This window comes from Apodemus sylvaticus, chromosome 9 (genome assembly GCF_947179515.1).
Source record: "Apodemus sylvaticus chromosome 9, mApoSyl1.1, whole genome shotgun sequence".
Taxonomy (NCBI): Eukaryota; Metazoa; Chordata; class Mammalia; order Rodentia; family Muridae; genus Apodemus; species Apodemus sylvaticus.
This window is the reverse complement of record NC_067480.1, coordinates 517415-535924: the sequence shown is the minus strand read 5'-3', so window position 1 is coordinate 535924 and position 18510 is coordinate 517415.

Sequence of the window (18510 nt, the reverse complement as noted above, 5' to 3'; positions counted from 1 at the left end):
TTGATGGTGTGAACAGAGTTTAATAGGTTGATAATAAGAATGACATCTGTGTAGTCATCTCTTTTACTAACGACTAAGTAGAAAACCAGGTGAAAATATTCTACCTTAAATAAAAATCCTAAAGTAAATATCATGAAGAAATGTGGACATGCTCCATTACTATAGACATTTCTAAAAGATCCAATACAATAAAAACACAAAACCCTAGCAAGTATATATATTAGAAAATATTTTAAAATAATTATAATTAGATTTTTTATCTACCTAGCAAATTGCAAACCATTAACCAAAAATAAAGTTTAACAGTAGACAGAACAGAACGTTTTTCTAAATAATAACAATAGTTACTTAGAAGTACAATGGAGAAAGACTTGCAGTTCTATCAAAAACAATAATAATGAGAAATAATAGGTGTACATAAACAATCTAGTGATAAAAATAATGAAGAAAGTTTAACCCTCTCTAAAGAAAATTACCAAAGTTTACCAAGGATTTAAAGTTCTATTATACACAAAGAGGTCATGTTCCTAAACAGATGCATTTATTACTCTGAAAGGGTCCATTTCTAAATCATGTCACATATTCACCTCAATTATCATATAAATATCAGTGAAAACTATTTTGATTAATGAATAATTTTAAAGTTTGAGAAAAATAAGAATGGCTAAGAGAGTTTGCAAACTCTGAGGATGGCATTATCTGTCAGAGTGAAGGCATAGTGATACTGAATGTCAACATAATGAAATATATTATTTGATATAAAACAATAGCCTATTTTACAAAATATATAATATTTTTTATATCCAAACACATGGCCATACAAATTGGTAGAGAAATTAACAAATAATTCTCACTGGAAATACTAAAAGCAGATGAATTATCAACTTCAACCCAACTTTCAGAACAAAACAAGAGAAAGATAAAAGTATCTCTCTTAATCTCTCTCTCTCTCTCTCTCTCTCTCTCTCTCACAAACACACACACACACACATACATACACACATACACACAAAGTAAAGATATCTAACTCACAAAAACTGCACTTATGTGGCAGAACATGTACATTGGTGTTTATAGTAGCTGATGTGGGTTGTCAGCTTGTCTAAATTGAGACACAACTGGGACTGGTAAAATACATAGGGTTTTGAAGGTCATTCAAGAAGTGACTGACATGTAAGACAGTAGAAGACCCACCATCAATTTGGGTAACACCTAATCAGCAGATAGAACAAAAAAAATAGAAAGAAAGAAAGAAAGAAAGAAAGAAAGAAAGAAAGAAAGAAAGAAAGAAAGAAAGAAAGAAAGAAAGAAAGAAAGAAAGAAAGAGGAGAGAGAGGAGTCACATGCATACATGTGTTCTACTACACTCTAACAGAAGCATGTGCCTGCCTATTTTCCCTCCTTTTTGAATTAGTGAGTCTGCCACTGTGATGGCTGATGTAATCTCTCTCTGACATTAGACTCCATATCAACCTAAGCTATCAACATGAATTTAATACCAATGATTCTCAAAGAAGCTGCTTGGATTTTGGTACCAGTTTGGGACTGCTAACCTTCTTGAATTGGGCATCTACCTGCTTCTCTTCCTTGCATGTGTAGCACTATTGGCTTACTTAAACCTTCTTCAGGCCAATATCACACACACACACACACACACACACACACACATATATATATATATATATATATATATATATATATATATATATATATATATATATATATACAAAATGTAATAAATAATAACAGACATGTCTATGTAGTTCTGCTTCTCCACAGAACTTTACCTAATACAATATTAAAATATCCTTGTGAAAATGTTTAATACTTTTATAAAATATAAATGAGTAAAATAAAATAATAAAACAAAGAAAATGTTATAACAATCATTATATGAGTCTTCTTGTTTGCAGAGGGAAGAAAGTTTACCAATCAAGAAGAGAATTGTAGAACAGCAGACAACTGTCAATAAAGTGTTTGCCTTGCCAACATGCGGTTCTGAGTTCAGTTTATAGAACTCACATTTTAAAAAAATAGCTAGGGAACTGTATGAGTCTATGTTTTTTGCATGTATGTAATGGTTTTGCAGCCTAGTTTTGTAGTAAGGTCTGGTGAAACTCCTAACAATGGGTGCAGATACTGTTTTTGACTCTCTTGCCTGCTTTGGGGACATTTTTCTTCTCACTGGGTTACCTTATTAAGCCTTAATATAAGGATAGGTGCCTTGTCTTATTGCAACTTGATATGCCAACTTGGTATGTTTGGTTGATATCTCTGAGAGACCTGCCCTTTTTTGAAGAAAAATTGAAGAACAGTGGATGGGGGTGGGAATGTAAGAAAGGAACTTCAGTCAGGATGTAATATATGATTGATTTATTGATTAATCAATCAATTAATTAATTAATTTTAATTAGAGAAAAGAGTATTCTTGTATGCAGACTTCCATGAATAACTCATTATCACTGGCATATATTTTAAATTTATTTTGCCTAAAAAAAATTATACCTATTCTAAGCCAATGTTTCTTCATTCTCTATGCAAAATATCTCCTCTAAAACATCTTCTATTTCTGAAATACTTTAAAATTGATATAATAGGTGATTTCGCTGTATTGATAGTGTTTATTAATAATTAGTAAATGTCAGACTTTATTAAATGTATTTTGAATCAATATTTTCTGGTATTTAACTAGCAGCATAAATGAAAGGAAGTTTAAGGAAATATGTTATGAAATTTTCATCTCTTCAAATGCTATATTCCTTTAAATAACAATGTCATTTAAAGGCTTTTGTTTCTATGTGCATCACACTTACAGTGTAAAATACCAGATTATGGAAATAAGTGGCTTTCAATATTGATATTATTTAATAAAATCAATATAAGGTATCTCAGAAAATAGAAATATGAGCCAGGCAGTGGTGGTGCATGCCTTTAATCCCAGCACTTGGGAGGCAAGGCAGGTGAATTTCTGAGTTCAAGTCCAACCTGGTCTACAGAGTGAGTTTCAGGACAGCCAGGGCTACACAGAGAAACCCAGTCTCGAAAAAACAAAAAAACAAAAAAGAAAGAAAGAAAGAAAGAAAGAAAGAAAGAAAGAAAGAAAGAAAGAAAGAAAGAAAGAAAGAAAGAAAATAGAAATATGAAGCTGCTACTCTCTCCATAACTTTATACATAGAAATATACTCATAAAATGTTTATATTAAAATTTTATGTATATTCTTTCTTTCCATTATCAATTATAAGTTACCTCATTGTTCTCATTAATGATTCTTGCCACATTTTAAAAACAAATTTCATCCCTTCCTTTGTCACCTGCCCTTTCTGCTGTGGTAGACTCTTGACAGGTCTGCCACAGTGAAGACACCATCTCCTGATACTTCCTAGAGAACCAGCCACACTCAGGGCATTTGGTAAGAAACCCCTCCCACCTCCGGAGGCCCAGAGCTGCTGCTATGGGCAACAGGACTCACTACCTAGCAACCACCAAAACCCCTGCCCTCCAGAATACCACTCCCCTTCCATTTCTTCTCCTACCTCCTCTGCCACCTGCTCTTTCTGCTTCAGTAGACTCTTGCCAAGTCTACCACAATGAATACATAATCTCTTGATACTTCCTAGAGAACCAGCCACACTCAGAGCATTTGGAGTATGGAGAGGCCTGGGAGAACAGGAGAGCTGATCTCCCAGGAGTGCCTACATACCTGTGTGCACAGAGAGACTGGGAGTCCCAGGAGTACAGATACACAGGTTTGCAAGACAAGCCACAGTCAGAGACAGCAAGAACAGCTAACCCCAGAAATAACTACATGGCAAAAGGCAAATGCAAGATCATTACCAACAGAAACCAAGGCAACTTGGCACCATCAGAACCCAGTTCTCCCACAATAGCAAATCCTAGATACCCCAACACACCAGAAAAGAGCTGGATTTAAAATCACATCTCATGATGCTGATAGAGGACTTCAAGAAGGACATAAATAACTCCCTTAAAGAAATACAGGAGAACATGGGTCAACAGGTAGAAGCCCTTAAAGATGAAACACAAAATTCCCTTAAAGAAATATGGGATAACATGGGTCAACAGGTAGAAGACTTTAAAGAGGAAACACAAAAAATCCCTTAAAGAAACACAGCAATATACTGCAAACTGGTAGCCAACATCAAACTAAATGGAGAGAAACTTAAAACAATCTCACTAAAATCAGGGACCAGAAAAGGCTTCCCACTCTCACCCTATCTATTCAATTAGTACTTGCAGTCCTAGCCAGTGCAATTAGAAAACAAAAGGAGGTCAAAGGTATACATATTGGAAAGGAAAAGGTAAAAATATCACTATTTGCAGATGATATGATCGTATACTTAAGTATCCCCAAAAATTCCACAGGAGAACTCCTAAACCTAATAAACAACTTCAGCAAAGTGATTGGATATAAAATTAACTTACACAAATCAGTAGCCTTCCTCTACTCAAAGGATAAACAAGCTGTGAAGGAACTTAGGGAAATGACACCCTTCACAATAGTCACAAATAATATTACATACCTTGGTGTGACTCTAATCAAGTAAGTGAAATATGACAAGAACTTCAAGCCTCAGAAGAAAGAAATCATAGAAGATCTCAGAAGATGGAAAGATCTCCCATGCTCATGAATTGGCAAGATTAATATAGTAAAAATGGCCATCTTGTAGAAAGCAATCTACAGATTCAATGCAATCCCCATCAAAATTCCAAATCAGTTCTTCATAGAGTTAGAAAGAAAAATTCTCAAATTCATCTGGAATAACAAAAAACCCAGGATAGTGAAAACTATTCTCCACAACAAAAGATATCCAGGGGAATCACCATCCCTGAGCTCAAGTTCTGCTACAGAGCAATAGTGATAAAAACTGTATGGTATTAGTATGGAGACAGGCAGGAAGATCAATGGAATAGAACTGAAGACCCAGAAATGAACCCACACACATATGGTCACTTGATATTTGACAAAGAAGCTAAAAACATACAGTGGAAAAAACAGCATTTTTAACAAATGGTGCTGGATCAACTGGAGGTCAGCATGCAGAAAATGCAAGTTGACCCATTCTTATCTCCTTGTACAAAGCTCAAGTCCAAGTGGATCAAGAACCTCCATATAAAACCAGACACACTGAAGCTTATAGCGGAGAAAGTGGGGAAGAACCTTGACCACATGGGCACAGGGGAAATTTTCCTAAATAGAACACAAATGATTTATGCTCTAAGAACAAGAATCGACAAATGGGACCTCATAAAACCGCAAAGTTTCTGTAAGGCAAAGGACACGGTCAATAGGACAAAAGAGCAACCAACAGATTGGGAAAAGATCTTTACTAATCCTACATCTGATTGAGGCTGATATCCAACGAATACAAATAACTCAAAAAGTTAGACTCCAGAGAATCAAATAACACTATTAAAAATGGGGTACAGAGCTAAACAGGGAATTCTCAACTGAAGAAACTCAAATGGCTCTGAAGCACCTAAAGAAATGTTTAGCATCCTTAGTTATCAGGGAAATGCAAAACAAAACAACCCTGAGATTCCACCTTAGGCCAGTCACAATGGCTAAGATGAAAAACTCTGGACAGCAGATACTGGAGAGGATGTGGAGAAAAAGAAACACTTCTCCATTGCCAGTGGGATTGCCATCTGGTAAAACCATACTGGAAATTAGTTTGGCAGTTCCTCAGAAAATCAGACATAGTACTACCTAACAAACTAGCTATACCATTCCTGGGCATAAACCCAGAAGATGCTCCAACACGTAATAAGGACACATGCTCTACTATGTTCATAGCAGCCTTGTTTATAACAGCCACAAGCTAGAAAGAACCCAGATGACCTTCAACAGAGGAAATGGATACAGAAATTATGGTATGTATGTGTGTATGTATATATACACACATACATACAGTGGAGTACTATTCAGTTATTAAAAACAGTGAATTCATGAAATTCTTAGGCAAATGGATGGAACTAGAATGTGTCATCCTGAGTGAGGTAACCTAATCACAAAAGAACACACATGGTATGTACTCACTGATAAGTGGATATTAGCCCAAATGCTTAAAATAAACAAGTTACAATTCACAGACCACAGGAAACTCAAGAAGAAGGTGAACTGAAGTGGGGGTGCTTTGGTTCCTCTGAGAAAGGGAATAAAATACGCACAGAAGCAATTATGGAGGCAAAGTGTGGAGCAGAGACTGAAGGAAAGGTCACCCAGAGACTGTCCTCCCTGAGTATCCATCCTATAAACAGTCACCAAACCTGGATACTATTATGGATGACAAGAACTGCATACCGAAGGGAGTCTGTTATGGTTGTCTCCGGAGGGGCCATGCCAGAGACTTACACATACAAAGGCATATGCTAGCAGCCAACCATTGGACTGAGTACTGGGTCCCTAATGGAGGAGTTGGAGAATGAACTGGGGGAGCTGAAGGGGTTTGCAGCCACATGGGAAGAACAACAATGTAGGCCAACCAGACTCCCCAGGGCTCCCAGGAACTAAGCCTTCAACCAAGGGGTACACATGGCCCTAGCCACAAGTGTGGCAAAGGAATGTCATGTTGGGCATCAGTGGGAGGAGAGGTCCTTGGTCCTATAAAGGTTCAATAGATGCCCCAGCATGGAGAAATGGAGGTGGGGTAGGTGGGAGTGGGTTGGGTGGAGGGGCATATTCTTGGAGGCAGGGGTTAGGAGGATGGGTTGGAGATTATCAGGAAGGGGGGAAACTGGGAAAGGGTATAACATTTAAAATGTAAATGAAGAATATATTCAAAAAATTTCAATGATGTTAAGGAGAAAAAATACCTTTTGTGGGCATTATTTACGTTTTTAGAATCTTTGTAGCCAGATAGAATGGTACATACTTATAATCCCAACACCTAAGAAGCTGAAACAGGAGAATCATAACTTAGAGGATATCTTGGGCTATACAGTGAGTTTAGGCCAGCCTAAGCTACAAATTTCTCCTGGTTATCAAGATCTTGCTAAGTAATTTCTTTCATTTCTGCATATCAATTTAAAAAAAAAAACAGGAAAACAAAACTCCACTGATTTCCAACGTTCAGACAAACTTGAATTACCAGAAGAATTTTATAAGCTCTAAAGTTAGGGCCAAGAACAACAAAATCCCTAATACAAGTGTCCAAGCATGTACATTTCTAAAAATTCCTCAGATGCTTCAATTACATATGTCACAAGCCACTACTTTAAGGTGGCCAGTGGCCTTGAGGTGAAAAAAAAAATGTGAGTTCAGGTGGAATATGGTCCTAAATTGATATTCTATGACAGATGAGGACAGGTTCTAGTCTAAAGCTTCAGCTTCTGCCTGGGACATTTTTGCTGTCTTCAAGTATATGTAGATACCTGAGAGATAAGCTAGGGTACAGGTTACTAGTGGAGCTTTAAGTTCCCAGACCATCCTGAGCTTATGAGGAAATGCTGTATTTCCTCTGGAGAAGCATTTTCTTGATTTATATGTACAAAGACTCCCACCTTTCTCTTCCCCCACTTCTCTACGTATGTGCGCATAACTTTATTGGTTCTAGAGAACACTGCCTCAAATGTTGCCTTAGTTAACCATGCATTATCCATACACCTGAGTGGAGAAACAAAGAAAGGAAAAGCCCAACTCCCTATCTGTTTCAGTTGCTTCTGTATAGACAACTGAGGTACTGAAGACTGTAGATGTTTTAGCAATATTGCTCCATCTTACTACCTGACAATCTTCCCTAGATAACCCTATCAGAAGTGACTTATTCCATATAGTAATGAGATATGTGTAGAACAACTATGTTATCAAACCTCATTTTTAAATATTTCCCTTATATAAATATTAGACTAAAGAATCATTTTAATTTTAAAACATGGGAAAATTCATAATGAGCACTGTGTAACAAGGTTTGCCGAACAATTTTCTTCAGGCAGAAGTTCAATGTCAATAAATCAAGGTAATGCACCTCAACCTGCACTTTTGGTGGATCAGCTTGCCTCCTACTCCCCACTATGCAGCCCTGCCTATGTCCCAGAAGGACTGCTTTAACCAGGGACACAGGTGAGACACACACACACACCAGTTGGGACCCCACAAAGCTCAGCAGACCTGAGCTCTGTTCTACCATGTTGAGGCCACATCTCACTTTCAGTGTGTACCTCCACCTGCACTTACCACAGATCTGCAGCCCACCCTGCAACCCCACAACTCTGCTAGTCTCCCAGGAGGCATGCTCTAACCAGACACACTGCTCTGCCTGCCTCCTGGGAAATCTGCTCCATTCCAGGACACTGAGGCCAGCTAACACCATAGACAACCACATGGCTAAAAGCAAGCACAAGAACATAATCAACAGAAGCCACTGCAATATGGTACCATTACGTACAATAGGCCTTGAATATCCTAACACAAATTCTATCTCACAAAGATGACAGAGGCCTTTTAAAAAAGATATAAATAACTCCCTTAAGGAAATAGAGAAAATACAAAGAGGAAACAAATTTAAAGAAATACAAAAAAAATACAACGAAACAGGTGAAGGAATTAGACAAAACAGTCCATCTAAAGATGAAAATAAAAGCAATAAAGAAAATACAAATGGAGGCAACCCTGAAGATAGAAAATCTAGGAGAGAACAGAAATTAAAGATGTAAGCATCACCAAAAGAATACAAGAGATGGAAGAGAGAATCTCAGGCATAGAAGATGCCATAGAAGAAATTGATACATTAGTCAAAGAAAATGACAATTGTAAAAAAGTTCTTAACCAGGAACACTCCTCCACTGCTGGTGGGGTTGCAAATTGGTACAACCACTCTGGAAAGCAATCTGGCGGTTCCTCCGAAAACTGGGCACCTCACTTCCAGAAGATCCTGCTATACCACTCCTGGGCATATACCCAGAGGATTCCTCACCATGTAATAAGGATACATGCTCTACTATGTTCATAGCAGCCCTATTTATAATTGCCAGATGCTGGAAAGAACCCAGGTATCCCTCAACAGAAGAGTGGATGCAAAAAATGTGGTATATCTACACAATGGAGTACTATTCAGCCATTAGAAACAATGAATTCATGAAATTCTTAGGCAAATGGATGGAGCTAGAGAACATCATACTAAGTGAGGTAACCCAGACTCAAAAGGTGAATCATGGTATGCACTCACTAATAAATGGATATTAACCTAGAAAACTGGAATACCCAAAACATAATCCACGGGCTGGAGAGGTGGCTCAGCCGGTAAGAGCACTGACTGCTCTTCCAAAGGTCCTGAGTTCAAATCCCAGCAACCACATGGTGGCTCACAACCATCCGTAATGAGATCTGACGCCCTCTTCTGGTGTGTCTGAGGACAGCTACAGTGTACTTACATATAATAAATAAATAAATCTTTAAAAAAAAAAAACATAATCCACACATCAAATGAGATACAAGAAGAAAGGAGGAGTGGTTCTGGAAAGACTCAGTGAAGCAGTATTCAACAAAACCAGAACGGGGAAGTGGGAAGGGGTGGGTGGGAGGACAGGGGAAGAGAAGGGGGCTTATGGGACTTTCGGGGAGTGGGGGGCTAGAAAAGGGGAAATCATTTGAAATGTAAATAAATTATATCGAATAAAAAAAAAAGTTCTTAACCTAAAACATCCAGGAAATTTGGGACACACTAGAAAGACTAATCCTAAGAATAATAGGGAGTTCAAAGGGCCAGAAAACATCTTTAACAAAATCATAATGGAAAACTTCCCAAACCTAAAGAAAGAGATGTCCACAAAGAACACAAGAAGCTTACAGAACACTGAATAGATAGGACTGGGGAAAAAAAGAAAAAAAGATAATCAAAACACTAAGTGTATAGAACAAAGAAAGAAAATTAAAAGTTGCAAGGGAAAAACACCAAATAACATATAAAAAGCAGACCTATCAGAATTACAACTGATTTCTAAACAAATACTCTAAAAGCCGGAAGATACTAGACAGGTGTTTTTGCAGACCCTTAAGAGACCACAGACATCAATCCAGACTTCTTTGCTCAGCAAAAGTCTTTTTTTTTTAATACTTTTATTTTCTATATTCTTTGTTTACATTCCAAATGATTTCCCCTTTCCCAGATCCCACCTCCCCATATGTCCCATAAACCTTCTTCTCTCCATCCATTCCCCAATCACCTCCCTCCTTTTTCTCTGTCCTTATATTCCTCTCCAATGCTAGATCAATTCTTTCCAGGATCAGGACCCTCTCCATACTTCTTCATGGGAGTCATTTGTTATGCGATTTGTGCCTTGGGTATTCAGAGCTTCTGGGCTAATTAAAATCCACTTATCAGAGATTACATTCCATGTATATTCTTTTGTGATTGGGTTACCTCACTTCAAACCATTTGCCTAAAAATTTTGTGAATTCATTGTTTCTAATTGCTGAGTAGTATTCCATTGTGTAAATATACCACATTTTCTGTATCTATTCCTCCATTGAGGGACATCTGGGTTCTTTCCAGCTTCTGGCTATTATAAATAAGGCTGCTATGAACATAATGGAGCATGTGCCTTTATTACATGCCGGGGAATCCTTTGGGTATATGCCCAGGAGAGGTATAGCAGGGTCCTCCAGATGTGTCACGTCCAATTTTCTGAGGAACCACCAGACTGATTTCCAAAGTGGTTGTACCATCTTACAGCCCCACCAGCAGTGGAGGAATGTTCTGCTTTCTCCACATCCTCACCAACACCTGCTGTCTCCTGAGTTTTTGACCTTAGCCATTCTGACTGGTGTAAGGTGAAATCTCAGGGTTGTTTTGATTTGCATTTCCCTAATGACTAATGATGTTGAGCACTTCTTAAGGTGCCTCTCAGCAATCCGAATTTCTTCAGGTGAAAATTCTTTGTTTAGATCTGTATCCCATTTTTTAATAGGGTTATTTGGTTCCCTGGGGTCTAACATCTTGAGTTCTTTGTATATATTGCATATTAGCCCTCTATCAGATGTAGGGTTGGTGAATATCCTTTCCCAATTTGATGGTTGCCATTTTGTCCTTTTAACAATGTCCTTTACCTTACAGAAACTTTGTAATTTGATGAAGTCCCATTTGTCAATTCTTGATCTTAAAGCACAAGCTATTGGTGTTCTGTTCAGGAACCTTACCCCTGTACCCATGTCCTCAAGGGTCTTCCCCAGTTTCTTTTCTATTAGTTTCAGTGTGTCTGGTTTTACATGGTGGTCCTTGATCCACTTGGAGTGAAGTTTAGTACATGGAGATAAGAATGGATCAATTCCCATTCTTCTGCATGCTGACCTCCAATTGAACCAGCACCATTGGTTGAAAAGGCTATATTTTTTCTATTGGATGTTTTCAGCCCCTTTGTCGAGGCTCAAGTGGCCATAGGTCTGTGGGTTCATTTCTGGATCTTCAATCCTGTTCCATTGATCCGCCGACCTGTTACTGTACCAATACCATGCAGTTTTTAACACTATTGCTCTGTAGTATTGCTTGAGGTGAGGGATACTGATACCCCCAGAATTTCTTTTGTTGTTGACAATAGTTTTAGCTATCTTGGGTTTTTTGTTATTCCAGATGAATTTGAGAATTGCTTTTTCTAACTCTGTGCATAACTGAGTTGGGATTTTGATGGGGATTGCATTGAATCTGTAGATTGCTTTTGGCAAGATGACCATTTTAACTATATTAATCCTGCCAATCCACGAGCATGGCAGATTTTTACATTTTCTGAGGACTTCTTCGATTTCCTTTTTCAGAGACCTGAAGCTCTTGTCATATAGATCTTTCACTTGTTTGGTTAGAGTCACACCAAGATACTTTATATCGTTTGTGGCTATTGTGAAGGGTGTCATTTTCCTAACTTCTTTCTCAGCCTGCTTATCCTTTGAGTATAGGAACGCTACTGATTTGCTCGAGTTGATTTTATAACCAGCCACTTTGCTGAAGTTGTTTATCAGCTGTAGGAGTTCTCTGGTGGAGGTTTTCGGGTCACTTAAGTAGACTATCATGTCATCTGCAAATAGTGATAATTTGACTTCTTCCTTTCCAATTTGTATCCCATTGACCTCCTATGTTATCTAATTGCTCTAGCTAGAACTTCAAGTACTATATTGAAAAGATACGGAGAGACAGGACAGCCTTGTCTAGTCCCTGATTTTACTGGGATTGCTTCAAGTTTCTCTCCATTTAGTTTGATGTTGGCTACCGGTTTGCTGTATATTGCTTTAACGATGTTTAGGTATGGGCCTTGAGTTCCAGTTCTTTCCAAGACTTTGAGCATGAAAGGATGCTGAATTTTGTCAAATGCTTTTTCTGCATCTAATGAGATGATCATGTGGTTTTTTTTCTTTGAGTTTATGTAGTGTATAGCATTGATGGATTTCCTTATATTGAACCATCTCTGCATCCCTGGGATGAAACCTACTTGATCATGGTGGATGATCATTTTGATGTGTTCTTGGATTCGTTTGGCAAGAATTTTATTAAGTATTTTTGCATTAATATTCATAAGGGAAACTGGCCTGAAGTTCTCTTTCTTTTTTGGATCTTTGTGTGGTTTTGGTTATCAGCGAAGTTGTGGCTTCATAGAACGAGTTGGGTGGAGTTCCTTATGTTTCTATTTTATGGAATAGTTTGAAGAGTATTGGTGTTAGGTCTTCTATGAAGGTCTGATAAAATTCTGCACTGAAGCCATCTGGTCCCATGCATTTTTTGATTGGGAGACTTTCTATGACCCTTTTTATTTCTTCAGGTGTTATGGGACTGTTTAGATGATCTATTTGATCCTGATTTAGTTTTGGTGTCGGATATCTGTCGAGGAAACTGTCCATTATCTCCAGATTCTCCAGTTGTGTTGAGTATAGGCTTTTGTAGTAGGATCTAATGATTTTTTAAATTTCCTCAGTTTTTGTTGTTATATCTCCCTTTTCATTTCTAAGTTTGTTAATCTGTGTACTGTCTCTGTGCCCTTTGGTTAGTCTGGCTAAAGGTTTATCTATCTTGTTGATTTTCTCAAAGAACCAGCTCCTGGTTTTGTTGATTCTTTGTATGGTTCTCTTTGTTTCTACTTGATTGATTTAGGCCCTGAGTTTGATAATTTCCTGCCTTCTACTCCTCCTGGGTGAAATAGCTTCTTTCTTGTTCCAGGGCTTTCAGGTGTGTCATTAAGCTGTTAGTGTATGCTCTCTCCATTTTCTTTTTGGAGACAATCAGGACTATGAGTTTTCCTCTTAGCACTGCTTTCATTGTGTCCCATAGATTTGCGTATGTTGTGTCTTAATTTTCATTAAGTTCTAAACAGTCTTTAATTTCTTTCTTTATTTCTTCCTTCACCAAGGTATCATTGAGTAGAATGTTGTTCGGTTTCCACAAATATGTGGGTTTTCTATTGTTTTTGCTATTTAAGACCACTTTTACTCCATAGTGATCTGATAGGAGGCATGGGATTAGTTCGATCTTCTTATATTTGTTGAGGTCTGCCGTGTGACCAATTATATGATCGATTATGGAGAAGGTACCATGAGGTGCTGAGAAAAAGGTATAGTTTTTTTGCTTTAGGATAAAATGTTCTATATATTTCTGTTAAATCTAATTGGTCCAAATCTTCAATTAGTTTCACTGTGTCCCTGTTCAGTTTCTCTTTTCCTGATTGGTCCATTGAGGAAAGTGCAGTGTTGAAGTCACCCACAATTATTGTGTTAGGTGCAATGTATGCTTTTAGCTTTAGTAAAGTATCTTTTATGAATGAGGGTGCCCTTGCATTTGGAGCATAGATGTTCAGGATTGAGAGTTCTTCTTGTTATATTTTTCCTTTGACCAGCAGCAAGAAGTGTCCCTCAGAGTCTCTTTTGACGACTTTGGGTTGAAAAATCAATTTTATCTGATATTAGAATGGCTACTCCAGCTTGTTTCCTGAGACCATTTGCTTGTAAAATTGTCTTCCAGCCTTTTACTCTAAGGTAGTATTTGTCTTTGACCCTGAGGTGTGTTTCCTGTATGCAGCAAAATGTAGGGTCCTGTTTATGTATCCAGTCGGTTAGTCTATGTTTTTTTATTGGGGCATTGAGCCCATTGATGTTAAGAGATATTAAGGAATAGTGATTATTACTTCCTGTCATTTTTGATGTTATTTTTTTTAAATTCGATTGCTTATCTTCTTTTGGGTTTGATGAAGGAAGGTTACTATCTTGCTTTTTCCAGGGAGGAGTTTCCCTCCTTGTATTGTTGTTTCCTCCTATTATCCTTTGTAGGGCTGGGTTTGTGGATAGATATTGGGTAAACTTGGTTTTGTCATGGAATATCTTAGTTTCTCCATCTATGGTGATTGAGAGTTTTGCTGGGTATAGTAGTTTTGGCTAGCATTTGTGTTCTCTTAGAGTCTGCATGAGATCTGCCCAGGATTTTCTAGCTTTCATAGTCTCAGGTGAGAAGTCTGGTGTGATTCTGATAGGTCTTCCTCTATATGTTACTTGGCCTTTTTCTCTTACTGCCTTTAATATTCTTTCTTTTGTTTAGTACATTTGGGGTTTTGATTATTCTGTGATGGGAGGTATTTCTGTTCTGGTCCAGTCTGTTTGGAGTTCTGTAGGCTTCGTCTATATTCATGGTCATCTCTCTCTTTAGGTTAGGGAAGTTTTCTTCCATAATTTTATTGAAGATATTTGCTGGCCCTTTAAGTTGTAAATCTTCACTCTCATCTATGCCTATAATCCTTAGGTTTGGTCTTCTCATTATGTCCTGGATTTCCTGCATGTTTTGGGTTACAAGCTTTTTGCATTTTGCATTTTCTTTAACTGTTGAATCCATGGTTTCTATGATATCTTCAGCATCTGAGATTCTTTCTTCTATCTCTTGTATTCTGTTGTTGATACTTGCATCTATGTTTCCTGATTTCTTCCCAAGGTTTTCTATCTCCAAAGTTGTCTCCCTTTGAGTTTTCTTAGTTGTTTCTACTTCTAATTTTAGATCCTGGATGGTTTTGCTTAGCTCCTTCACTTGCTTGTTTGTGTTTTCCTGTAATTCTTTAAGAGATTTTTGTTTCCTCTTTCATGACCTCAGCCTGTTGACCAAAGTTCTCCTGTATTTCTTTAAGTGATTTTTGCGTTTCCTCCTTATTGGCTTTTGTATTCTCCTGAATTTCTTTCAATGATTTTTGTGTTTCCCTTGTAAGGGGTTCAATCTTTTGTTCCATTTTCTCCCGAATTTCTTTAAGTATGTCCTTCATGTGTTCCTGTACCAGCATCATGACCAGTGATTTTAAATCCAAATCTTGTTTTTCTGGTGTGATAGGGTATCCAAGACATGCTGTTAAAGGAGAATTGGGTTCAGATGCTGCCATATTGCCTTGATTTCTGTTAGTGACATTCCTGTGTTTGCCTTTTGCCACCTAGTTCTCATTGGTGTTAGTTGGTCTTGTTGTCAATGCTAGATTCACCAGTTCAAGCTGCCTCTTCCCAGCTGGCCTCTGGTACACAGCTGACCTCCTGCACTGCCTGGAGACAGGGTGCTGTGGATCCCAATCTACAAAAAGCTTGTAACCCAAAACATGCTGGAAATCCAGGACACAATGAGAAGACCAAACCTGAAAAGATCCAGAAGCAGACACCTGAAGGCTCCTGCCCGGGGCCTGCTGGACTCACCAGAGCACACTGACTCCTCACAGCCGGCCTCCGGGGTGCCCCTCTGGCCTCTTGCAGGTCTTGGAGATGTGGTGTTGTAGCCCAGGTTGTTCTGGATCCCAAAGTGGAGATCTGAAGGCTCCTGCCAGAGGCCTCAGGACTGCAACCTAAGCTCTGTGGGACAGGACCCACCTGAGCAAGCTGTGTCCTCCCAGTCTGCCTCTGGGTGAACACCAGGCTCTTGTACTTCCTGGAAACCGGGTGCTATGGCCCAGGCTGTTCAGATCCCAAAGCAGACACCTAAAGGCTCCCGCCCGGGGCCTGCTGGACTCACCAGAGCACACTGACTCCTCCCAGCGGGCCTCCGGGTGCCCCTTTGGCCTCTTGCAGTTCCTGGAGATGTGGTGTTGTAGCCCATGCTGTTCTGGATCCTGAAGCAGAGATCTGAAGGCTCCTGCCAGAGGCCTCAGGACTGGAACCTAAGCTCTGTGGGGCCTGACCCACCGGGGCAAGCTGTGTCCTCCCAGTCTGCCTCCAGGTGCACACCAGGCTCCTCAGCAAAACTCTTAATCATCATAGATGAAGAAGAAAACCAAGATATTCTGTGAAAAAACTAAATTTACACAATATTGTTCTACAAATGCAGCCCCACAGAGGCTACTAGAAGGAAAACTACAACAAAAGGACGGTAACTACACCCAAGAAAACACAAGAAATTAATCATCTCACAATAAATACAAAAGAAGAGAATCACAAATACATAGCAGTACCACCTCCAACAACAAAATTATAGGAACTAGCAGTCATTGGTCATTACTGTCTGTCAATGTCAATGGACTAAATCTATGAATAAAACTATACAGGCTAACAGACTAGGTTCATGAACAGGATCCAATATTCAGCTGCATACATAAAACACACCCCAAGAACAAAGATAAACATAATCTCAGGGTAAAGGGCTGGAAAAATGGTATTCTAAGTGAATTATTCCAATAAAAAAAACTGGAGTAGCCATTCAAATATCTAATAACACAGACTTCCAACCAAAAGTTATCAAAAGAGATGGGTAAAGGCACTTCATACTCTTCAAAGGAAAAATCCACCAGGATGATGTCTCAGTTCTGAAATTCTATGTCCCAAATGCAAGAATGCCCACATTAAGAAAAGAAAATTTACTATACTTAAAAGTCTAACACAATAAGAATGGGAGATTATAACATTCCATCTCATCAATAGACAGGACATTAAAACAGAAACTAAACAGAGATACAATGAAACTAACAGAAATTATAACAGAAATGGATTTAACAAAAATCCACAGAAAATTTCACTGCAAATAAAATATACCTGCTCAGCACCTCACAGACCTTCTCCAAAACTCACCATATAATTGGACACAAAGCAAGCTTCAACAAATATAAGAAGATTGAAATAACCCCTTACAATCTATCAGATCACCACAGACTAAAACTGGACTTTAACTACAAAAGAAACATAAAGTCCACATATTAATGGATATTGAACAACTCTCCATGCGTTGATAACTTGGTCAGGAAGAAAGAAAGAAAAAGAAAGAAAGAAAGAAAGAAAGAAAGAAAGAAAGAAAGAAAGAAAGAAAGAAAGAAAGAAAGAACTAGAATTCAATGAAAATGAAGGCACAACATACCCAAACTTATGAAACACAATGAAACCAGTGTTTAGAGGAAAGTTCATAGCACTGAGTGCCTTCATAAATAATTGGAAAGATCTTATACTAGCAAATTAACAGCAAATGTGAGAGATCTAGAACCAAAAAGAAGCAAACAAACCCAAGAGGAAATAGTCAAAAATGGCTCTAAAATCAACCAATTAAAAACAAAGAAAACAATACAAAAAATTAACAAAACCAAGAGCTGGTTCTTTGAGAAAGTCAATAAGATAAATAAACCCTTAGGCAAAGTAACCAAAAAGCACAGAGACAGTATCCAAATTAACAAAATCAGAAATAAAAGGGGAGACATAACAGAAACTGAGGAAATTAAAAATATCATCAGGTCTTACTTCAAAAGTCTATATTCAACAAAACTGGAAAATCTAAATGAAATGGATGTTTTTCTAGACAGTAACTCATACTCAAGTTAAAATCAAGATCAGGAAAACTATCTAAAATATTCCATAATGGCTACTAGCCAATAGCCAACGTCTTAATTAAATGGAGAGAAACTTTAAGCAATCCCACTAAAATCAGGGAGAAGATAAGGCTGCCCATTTTCTCCCTATCTATTAAATGCAGTACTTGAAGTTCTAGCTAGAGTAATTAGACAACAAAAGGAGATCAAAGAGATACAAATTGGAAAGGAACAAGTCAAGGAATCACTATTTTTCAGGTGATATAATCTTATGCATAAGAAATCCCAAAATTCAACCAGAGAACTCCTACAGCTGATAAACAACTTCAGCTGGATACAAAAATAAATCAGTAACCTGCCTTTATACGAGTGATAAAGGGTCAGAGAAATAAATCAGGGAAGCAACACCCTTCACAATAGCAATAAATAATATAAAATATCTTGGTATAACTCTGAAAATACAAGTGAAAGATCTGTGTGATAAGAAATTCAAGTCCCTGAAAAAAGAAATTAAAGAAGACCTCAGAAGATAGAAAGATATCCCATGCTCATGGATCAGTAGGATTAACATAGTGAAACTGGCCATCTTACCAAAAGTAATCTACAGAAACAGAAAAATTTCCATAAAAATTCCAACACATTTTTTTACAGAGCATGAAAGAGCAATTTACAACTTCATGGGGGAAAAATAAAAAACCCGAATGGTCAAAACAATCCTGAATAATAAAAGAACTTATGAAGGAATCATCATTTCTTAACTCAAGCTATACTAC